The sequence below is a fragment of the Somniosus microcephalus genome, unplaced genomic scaffold (assembly GCF_052327205.1).
Source record: "Somniosus microcephalus isolate GS21.2 unplaced genomic scaffold, FLI_Smic_1.0 scaffold7, whole genome shotgun sequence".
In the NCBI taxonomy this organism is placed as follows: domain Eukaryota; kingdom Metazoa; phylum Chordata; class Chondrichthyes; order Squaliformes; family Somniosidae; genus Somniosus; species Somniosus microcephalus.
In genome coordinates, this window is record NW_028225194.1 from 814,705 (window position 1) to 824,716 (window position 10,012).

General features: G+C 44.8%; 1 non-coding gene across 1 annotated transcript; it reads left to right on the top strand.

Annotated features, from left to right (window-relative positions):
* The first annotated feature begins 3,650 nt into the window (after positions 1-3,650).
* On the top strand, positions 3,651-3,733 carry trnal-uaa (transfer RNA leucine (anticodon UAA)). Its single transcript has one exon. It is a non-coding gene; the product is annotated as a tRNA-Leu (tRNA).
* Positions 3,734-10,012: the final 6,279 nt, after the last annotated feature.

A 10,012-nucleotide genomic window follows, 5' to 3' on the forward strand; every position in this document is an offset into this window, starting at 1 on the left:
CTTATGAGACATACCGACACATATAGAGAGAGCAGACACTCATGTCCATGGCTGTGTGTGTCTGTGAGTGTGTTTGAGTCTTTGTCTCAAGCACTGCCTAACTATTTCCTCTACCAGGTCCTTGATAGTATAGTGTGTGAGGATTCAATTCCCCGACAGCTTCTCTCTGTCTCTCTTCCTCTGTCTCTCTCTCATATTTAACTGTAATTCTTCAAAAGTGCTATGTTGGCATCTGCTGAATCTGCATTTATCTCTCTCTCTGTCACTATTAACTAACAAGGAGAAAGAGAATTCAGTCTCCACCCCTCTCTGTCACACTATCTGTCTCTCGGTCTCCCTCTCATTCTCTCTCTCCTTGTCTCTCTCTCTCTGTCTCTCTGTTACACATTTGTCATAAGCCTCCTGTATGTCTCTCTCTCTGTCTCTCTCTGTATCTATCATTGTCTCTCTCTCTCTCTGACTTTCTCTCTGTCTTTCTCTCTCTGTCTGTCTCACTATTTGTCTCTGTTTATCCCCGTCTCTCTCTCTTTCTCTCTCTGCCACTTTCTCACTCAGTCCAGTTCTGTTCACAGCTCGATTCTTGCTCTGACAGATTGTGCACCTGTCAATTCCTCGTTAGTATAGTGGTGAGTATCTCCACCTGTCATGCGGGAGACCGGGGTTCAATTTCCCGACAGAATAGAAGCCTTTTTAACATCTCGAATTTTAAACCTTTCTGCAACTTCTTAAAATCCTCCTTGGAAATGAGGACAGAAAAAATGATTTAAAATAATTTCGAAAGATGTACTGTCATATGAAGAATTGTATAACAACTTCCTGCACCAGTTCCTCGTTAGTATAGAGCTCTCTCTCACTCTCTCTGTTTCCCTCTCCCTTTTGTGTGGGGCGCGGAGGAGGGAGAGAGTGACAGAGAGAAAGAGATTAACAGGGTTACGGACTGTCTGTCTCTCTTTCTCTCTTTGTCCTCTCTCTCTGTCTCTCTGTCTGTGTGTCTGTCTCTCTCTCTGTCTCTCTCGCTCGCTCTTTGTTTCCCTCTCCTTGCTCACTCCTCCCTCTGGGTCTGGTGAATGAGCCCAGGTCTGTTCACAGCGTGATTCTTGCTCTGCGCTTCTGCAGAGACTGCAAACCAGCGTCTTCCGTCAATTCCTCTTTAAATGTAGTGAAATATTCCCGCCTGTTACGTGGGGTGGCCGGGGTTCAATTCCCGAACGGGCAGTAAGTATTTCTAAGATGTTAATCTGCAATGATGTATCCTGGTGTAGCTTCAAGTTAAAAAGCTGCAGTAAAAAACCGAAGTGTAAAAATTGCGAGAGGAGATTGTATCTTTGAGAAGTTTCTTCAAACGAGACTGTTTCAGGGTGAAGTGCTCTTAGTCTACAGAACGATGGATGATTGCGATTTTATCTGAGCAACATTTAACTCTTTGCAGACCCAGTAGTCGTGGCCAAGTGGTTAAGGCAATGGACTAGAAATTCATCGGGGTCTCCCTACGCAGGTTCCAATCCTGCCGCCTACAGTTCCAGCATTTTTCATCCCATTTCATTTCAAAATGTAACCAAATCCTGAGTTGGGCGGAATTGACTTCCCACATTTTTCAACACCTCGAGGTTTTTCACTGTTTCATTGTGCAAGTATGCACGAAATATACGGTCAGAAATAGAACCACAATCAGGCAACTCGGGGTATAAATTAACTTGAAATAACAACAGAAAATGCTGGAAAAACTCAGCAGGCCAGGCAACATCCGTGGAGAGAGAAATAGAGTCAACGTTTCAGGTCGAAACCCTTCGTCAGAACTGGAAAAAAGCAGGAAATGGAAAGCAAGTTTAGGGGCTGGGAAAAGGGGGAGGGGATGAAAGAACAAAAGGGAAGGTCAGCGATAGGATAGAAAGCAGGAGAGATTAAGAGACATTGAGAGATATTCAAGGCGAGAGGAGATGGTAATATAACAAGTAAAGAGACAAAGGATGGCTCTAGATGAAGTGTGAAATGCGCTGGCAGAGTGAGAGACAGCTGCCATGTGGGAGAGAGAAAAAAGGAAAAGGCACAAACCAAATGTGTGGATAAAAAATATATAAAAATGTAATAGGGGCCGAGGTTATGATCTGAAATTGTTGAACTCGATATTGAGTCCGGAAGGCTGTAAAGTGCCTGATCGGAAGATGAGGTGCTGTTCCCCGAGTTTACGCTGAGCTTCCGTGGAACAATACAAGAGGCCGTGGACAGTGAGGTCCGAGTGGGAATGGAGCGGTGAATTAAAACGACAGGCGACCAGAAGCTCGGGGTCACCCTTACGGACTGAACGGAGGTGTTCTGCAAAGTGGTCACCCAATCTGCGTTTGGTCTCCCCAATGTAGAAGAGACCACATCGTGAGCAGCGAATACAGTATACTAGATTGCAAGAAGTACAAGTAAATCGCTGTTTCACCTGGAAGGGGTGTTGGGGCCCTGGACAGTGGGAAGGGGGGGGAGGTATAGGGGCAGGTGTTGCATCTCCTGCACTTGCATGGGAAGGTGCCGGTCGAAGGGGAAGGGGTGCTGGGGGTGGTGGAGGAGTGGACTAGGGTGTCTCAGTGGGAGCAGTCCCTGCGGAATGCTGAAAGTGGAGGTGAGGTTAAGATGTGTTTGGTGGTGGGATCACGTTGGAGGTGGCGGATATGGTGGAGGATGATCCGTTGAATGTGGAGGCTGGTGAGGTGAAAGGTAAGGACAAGGGGAAACCCTATCGTGGTTCTGGGAGGGAGGGAGGGGCAGGGGTGAGGACAGAAGTGCGGGAGATAGAACGGACACGGTCAAGGGCCGTGTCAACAACGGTAGAGTGGAATCCTCGGTTGAGGAAAAAGTAAGACATGTCGGAAGCACTGGTGTGGAAGGTGGCATCGTCGGAGCAGATGCGGCGGAGATGGAGAAACTGGGAGAATGGAATAGAGTCCTTACAGGAGGCAGGGTGGGAGGAAGTGTAGTCCAGGTAGCTGTGGGAATCGGTGGGCTTGTAGTGAAAATTGGTCAATAACCTATCCCCAGAGATGGAGACGGAGAAGTCGAGGAAGGGAAGGGAAGAGTCAGAGATGGACCAAGTGAAGGTGACGGAAGGGTGGAAATTGGAGGCAAAGTGAATGAAATTGTCTAGTTCAGGGCGAGAGCAGGAAACGGCACCAATACAGTCATCAATGTACCAGAAAAAGAGGTGAGGGAGGGGACCCGAGTAGAACTGGAACAAAGAGGGTGCCACATATCCCACGAAAAGGCAGGGGTTCATTCTTTCCTGATATGTATACCCTCGCAATTCTGGTAACATACTTATAAATCTTCTCGGTACCCTCTGTGTGTCTGTCTGTGTCTGTGTGTCTATGTGTGTGTCTCTCTGTGTCGGTCTGTGTGTCTGTCTGTGTCTGTCTGTGTCTGTGTGTCTATGTGTGTGTCTCTCTGTGTCGGTCTGTGTGTCTCTCTCTATGTCTGTGTGTCTGTCTGTGTGTCTATGTGGGTGTCTCTCTGTGTCGGTCTGTGTGTCTGTCTGTGTCTGTCTGTGTCTGTGTGTCTATGTGTGTGTCTCTCTGTGTCGGTCTGTGTGTCTCTCTCTGCTCAACTCTGGGGCAAGGTGGAGCTTGAAGGCCCGATTCTCACAGCGACAGTCTATAAGTAATTCCAGCACCAGGATGGCCGAGTGGTTAAGGCGTTGGACTTAAGATCCAATGGGTTTATACCCGCGTGGGTTCGAACCCCACTCCTGGTAACTCTTTAATTTAAGATCCATTTTCTTTCATCCAGCTCAGCGACACTCATTTGTCATCAGCTGATTCTCCAACAAACAATGAGATGTTTATAGATATGGAAAGAAAGATCTCATATGTAATTCTTAAAGTGCTATTTTGGCAACTGCTGAATCTGCATTTTTCTCTCAGTCTCTGTAACTCTCAACTAATAAAGAGAAGAGATCGTGAAATATTTTTACATCTTTCAGTCTCCACCTCTCTCTGTCTCACTATCTGTCTCCCTCTCATTCTCTCCCTCTCTTTTTCTCTCTCTCTCTCTGTTGCACATTTGTCATGTGCCTCCTTTTTTGTCTCTCTACCTGTCTGTCCCTCTGTCTGTCTCTCTCTCTCTCTGTCTGGCTCTCTCTGTCTGGCTCTGTCTATTTCTCTCTGTCTGTCTGTCTCTGTCTGTCTGTCTCTCTCTGTCTGCCTCTCTCTGTCTGCCTCTCGATGTCTGGCTCTCTCTATTTATCTCTGTCTGTCTGTCTCTCTCTGCCTGTCTCTCTCTGTCTGCCTCTCTCTGTCTGCCTCTCTCTGTCTGGCTCTCTGTCTGTCTGTCTCTGTCTGCCTGTCTCTCTCTCTCTGTCTCTCTCTCTCTGTCTGGCTCTCTGTCTGTCTCTCTCTGTCTGTCTCTCTGTCTGTCTCTCTCTGTCAGTTTCTCTGTCTATCTCTCTCTGTCTGTCTCTCTCTGTCAGTTTCTCTGTCTCTCTCTGTCTATCTCTGTCTTTCTCTCTGTCTGTCTGTCACTGTCTGTCTGTGTCTCTCTCTCTGTCAGTTTCTCTGTCTTTCTCTCTCTCTCTCTCTGTCTCTCTCTCTCGGTCTTTCTCATTTGTCAAGTTCTGTTCACAGCTCAATTCTTGCTCTGGCAAATTGTACATGTCAGTTCCTTGTTAGTATAGTGATGAATATCCCTACCTATCACGCGGGAGACCGGGGTTCAATTCCCCAACGGGGAGGGTAATTTTAACATTCCAAATTTTAAACCTTTTGGCAACTCCTTAAAAAGTTCCTTGGAAAAGTAGAACAGAAAAAAATCAACTAAAATAATTTTGAAAGTTTGACTGTCATATGAAGAACTGTGTAACCACTCCTGCACCAGCTCCTCGTTAGTATAGAGCTCTCTCTCTCTCTCTCTCTGTTTCCCTCTCCCTTTTGTGTGGGGTGCGGAGGACGGAGAGAGTGGCAGAGAGAAAGAGATTAACAGGGTTACGGACTGTCTGTCTGTCTCTCTCTCCTTGTCCTCTTTAACTTTGTGTCTCTCTCTCTGTCTGTGTGTGTCTCTCTCTCTCTCTGCCTCTCTCTGTTTCTCTCTCTCTCTCGCTCTTTGTTTCCCACTCCTTGATCAATCCTCCCTCTGGGTCTGGTGAATGAGCCCAGGTCTGTTCACAACGCCATTCTTGCTCTGCGCTTCTGCAGAGACTGCACAGCAGCATCTTCCATCAGTTCCTCGTTTCACATAATGAAGTATCACTGCCTGTTACATGAGAGTCCGGGGTTCAATTCCTGAACGGAAAATAGGCATTTTTTAAGATATCTATCTACAATGATGTACCCTGCTGCGGCTTCAAGTTAAAAAGCTGCAGTGAAAACTTGAAGAGTGAAAATTAATTAATCCCTTTGTCCTCCTTTGCTGAATCCTAAACTGCTCCCAATCCTCAGGTTTGCTGCTTTTTCTGGCCAAATTATATGTCCTCTCCTTGGATCTTATGCTATCCCTAATTTCCCTTGTTAGCCACGGTTGAGTCACCTTTTCCATTTTATTTTTATGCCAAACTGGGATGAACAAATTCTGTAGTTCATCCATGCGGTCTTTAAATGTTTGCCGTTGCCTATCCACCGTCAACCCTTTGAGTAACATTCCCCAATCAATCCTACCCAACTTGTGTCTCAGACCATCATAGTTTCCTTTATTTAAATTCAGGACCCTAGTCTCTGAGTCAACTACTTCATTCTCCATCTTAATGAAGAATTCGATCATATTATGATCACTGCGACCCAAGGGGCCTCGTACAACAAGATTGCTAATTAATCCTTTCTCGTTACATAATACCCAGTCTAAGATGGCCTGATCTCTAGTTGGTTCCTCGACATATTGGTCCAGGAAACCATCCCGTATACACTCTAGGAATTCCTCCTCCACAGTATTGTTACTAATTTGGTTAGCCCAATCTATATGTAGATTAAAGTCACCCATGATAACTGCTGTGCCCTTATTGCACGCATCTCTAATTTCCCATCTAATTGTCTCTTTGAGATGTTTCTTCTATCTGGACTATTTCGGGAGTAAGCGCTCTTATGCTACAGAACAATGGATGAATTTTCTTGAGCGGAGACTGTTTAGGGACTGATTGCTGTTTTGCTCCAGATCGATGGGATTGCGATTTTATCTGAGCAACATTTAAAATCTTATGAGCCTAGTAGTCGTGGCCGAGTGGTTAAGGCGATGGACTAGAAATCCATTGTGGGTCTCACTGCGTAGGTTCGAATACTGCCTGTGTCGGTCTGTGTGTTTATGTGTGTGTCTGTCTGTGTGTCTCTCTCTGCTCTGCTCAACTCTGTGGCAAGGTGGAGCTTGAAGACCCGATTCTCTCAGAGACAGTCCGCAAACAATCCCAGTGCCAGGATGGCTGAGTGGTGGTTTATACCCACGTGGGTTCGAACCCCACTCCTGGTAGCTCTTTAATTTAAGATCCATTTCCTTTCATCCTGCTCAATGACACTCATTTGTCAACAGCTGATTCTCCAACAAACAATGAGATGTTTATAGATATGGAAAGAAAGATCTCATATCTAATTCTTAAACTCCTATTTTGGCATCTGCTGAATCTGCATTTTTCTCTCACTCTGTCACTCTCAGCTAACAAAGAGAAGGGATCGTGAAATGTTTTTACATCTTTCAGTCTCCACCACTCTCTGTCTCACTAGCTGTGTCCCTCTTATTCTCTCACTCTCTCTTCTGCTCTCTCTCTTTCTGTCTCTGTCTGTCTCTCTCTGTCTCTCTCTTTCTGTCCCTCTCTGTCTGTCTCTCTCTGTCTGTCTCTCTCTGTCTGTTTCTCTCTGTCTGTCTCTCTCTGTCTGTCTCTCTCTGTCTGTCTCTCTCTGTCTCTCTCTTTCTGTCCCTCTCTGTCTGTCTCTCTCTGTCTGTCTCTCTCTGTCTGTCTCTCTGTCTGTCTCTCTCTGTCTGTCTCTCTCTGTCTGTCTGTCTCTGTCTGTCTCTCTCTGTCTGTTTCTCTCTGTCTGTTTCTCTCTGTCTCTCTCTCTCTGTCTGTCTCTGTCTTTGTCCCTGTCTCTCTCTGTCTGTCTCTCTCTGTCTGTCTCTCTCTGTCTGTCTCTGTCTGTCTCTCTCTGTCTGTTTCTCCCTGTCTGTTTCTCTCTGTCTATCTCGCTCTTTGTCTCTGTCTCTGTCTTTGTCCCTGTCTCTCTCTCTGTCTCTTGCTGTCTTTCTCATTTGTCAAGTTCTGTTCACAGCTCGATTCTTGCATTGACAAACATGTCAATTCCTTGTTAGTATAGCGATGATATTCCTGCATGTTACGTGGGAGATTGGGGTTCAATTCCTCGATGGGGAGGCTGATTGTAACATTCCAAATTTTAAACCTTTGGGCAACTCTGTTGTGTCTGTGTGTTGATAGAGACACTGAAGACAGGAGTTGGTTGGATAAGTGTTTACTAAACAAAGTCTGGAGGGGAACTAATGGATATAACACAATATACAGGCTTATATAGCCCGAGTGGCCATTACCGGCATTACAGCACACATGGGGCTCTTAAAGGCACATACACTACAATTCCTCCCCTTTTAGCTAACTCTCATTGAAAAACATATACACCAAACAAAAAATGGGAAAATATTCGCTTGTTTCATTGACTTCAAGAAAGCTTTTGACTCTATTTGGTACGAAGGGCTCTATTACAAACTTCTTCAGTGTGGAAAAGGGGCAAAGTCTATGACCTTATTAAATCGATGTATCTGAAAAATAAATGCGGTGTCAAAATTGGAGACAAACGCACCGGTTTCTTCACCCAGAGAAGAGGCGTCCGGCAGGGTTGCAATTTGAGTCCGACCCTGTTCAACATATACATAAATGAGTTAGCAGACATGCTGGAGCAAAGCGAGTCACCGAGTCTCTGTCTCCTGGATGGGGAAGTGAGGTCCCTGTTCTATGCGGATGACCTGGTTCTGCTGTCTCCCACAGAACAGGGATTACAGCAACATTTAGACCTACTCGACAAATACTGCCAAAATTGGGCCCTGACAGTAAATCTAAAGAAAACCAAAATCATGATTTTTCAAAAAAGGCCCAGGTGTCAGGAAAACAAATACCAGTTTACTCTCAGTGATACCATCATAGGACACACTATGAGCTACACTTACCTTGGTCTAACCATTACAGCATCAGGGAGCTTCAGCATAGCAGTGAATGCACTAAAAGAAAAAGCCCGAAGAGCCCTATATGCAATAAAAAGAAAATTCTACAACATCCAAATTCCAATCAAAATCTGGCTCAAAATATTTGATAGCATAATCCTGCCCATTGTGCTGTATGGTAGTGAAGTATGGGGCCCACTCAATCACCATAGCTACACTAAATGGGAAAAACACACAATAGAAGCCCTACGTGCAGAATTTTGCCGAAGCATTCTCCGCACCCAAAGGAAAACACCAACAAATGCATGTAGAGCTGAACTAGGCAGATACCCACTGATAATAAACATCCAAAAATGAGCACTAAACTTTCTAAATCACCTCAAGTCTAGTTCCCCAGACACCCTTCATTTTAAAGCCCTCCAGACCCAAGAGCTGAACCCAGAAATGAGCCCCCTGAGTCAGTTGTTACTGAAACTAAGTACTCCTACCCAGCCAGACCCTGACCAGCCCCAGACCAACACTGCTCCCCAAACATCAATCCGAGTGAACCAAATCATTAAACAATGCAAAGAAACCTACCTGGAACATTGGAACAAAATAACCAAAAGCCAAAGCAGATTAGAATGCTACCGGGCCCTAAAAAGAGAATATAAACTGGCAGACTATCTCTCGACCATCAGAGACACAAAGCAGAGACAGACCCTCACCAGATACAGACTAAGCGACCACCAACTGGCAATTGAAAAAGGAAGATACAAGAAATCCTGGCAACCTAAAGAAAATAGAATATGTGATCACTGTCTGGCCGGCAAGGTTGAGACAGAGGTGCACTTCCTCCTAAAATGCAAAAAATTCAACAAAACAAGAAACATATATTTTGACAAGCTCAGCCTTACAACCCCAGATTTCAAAGAATTGGATGACTTGTCAAAATTAAGAATAGTCCTGGGGGAAGGAGACAGACCATATCTTGGTGCCCAATATGTAACAACATGTCACAACCTGAGAAACAGTGAGTGACTAACGAGCACACCCATAGCATATATACTCTAAAAATGTTTAAATCAATACCGAATGTACCCAACGACTGTTTAAAAATTAATACTGAATGCACCCAACGAGGGTCAATGACTGTTTAAAATTAATACTGTCTGTACCCAACGAGGGTCAAAAGTGTTTGACACCTACAGAATGTTGGAAACCTGTACTTTTTGTTATGTAAGCTTTGGCAATATGGTTCCCTGTAAACTTTCATGCCAATAAAGGATTTGAATTTGAATTTGAATTTGAATTTGATTTGAGAGAGAGAAAGACAGAGAAACTGACAGAGAGAGAAAGACAGAGATAGACAGAGAGAGACAGACAGTGACAGACAGACAGTGACAGACAGACAGAGAGAAATAGACAGAGAGCCAGACAGAGAGAGCCAGACAGAGAGAGGCAGACAGAGAGAGACAGACAGACAGAGACAGACAGAGAGAGACAGACAGAGAGAGACAGACAGAGAGAGCCAGACAGAGAGAGACAGACAGAGGGACAGACAGGTAGAGAGACAAAAAAGGAGGCGAATGACAAATGTGCAACAGAGAGAGACAGAAAGAGAGAGAGAAAAAGAGAGTGAGAGAATGAGAGGGACACATAATGAGACAGAGAGGGGTGGAGGCTGAAAGATGTAAAAATATTTCATGATCTCTTCTCTTTATTAGTTGAGAGTTACAGAGACTGAGAGAAAAATGCAGATTCAGCAGTTGCCAAAATAGCACTTTAAGAATTACATATGAGATCTTTCTTTCCATATCTATAAACATCGCATTGTTTGTTGGAGAATCAGCTGATGACAAACGAGTGTCGCTGAGCAGGATGAAAGAAAATGGATCTTAAATTAAAGAGT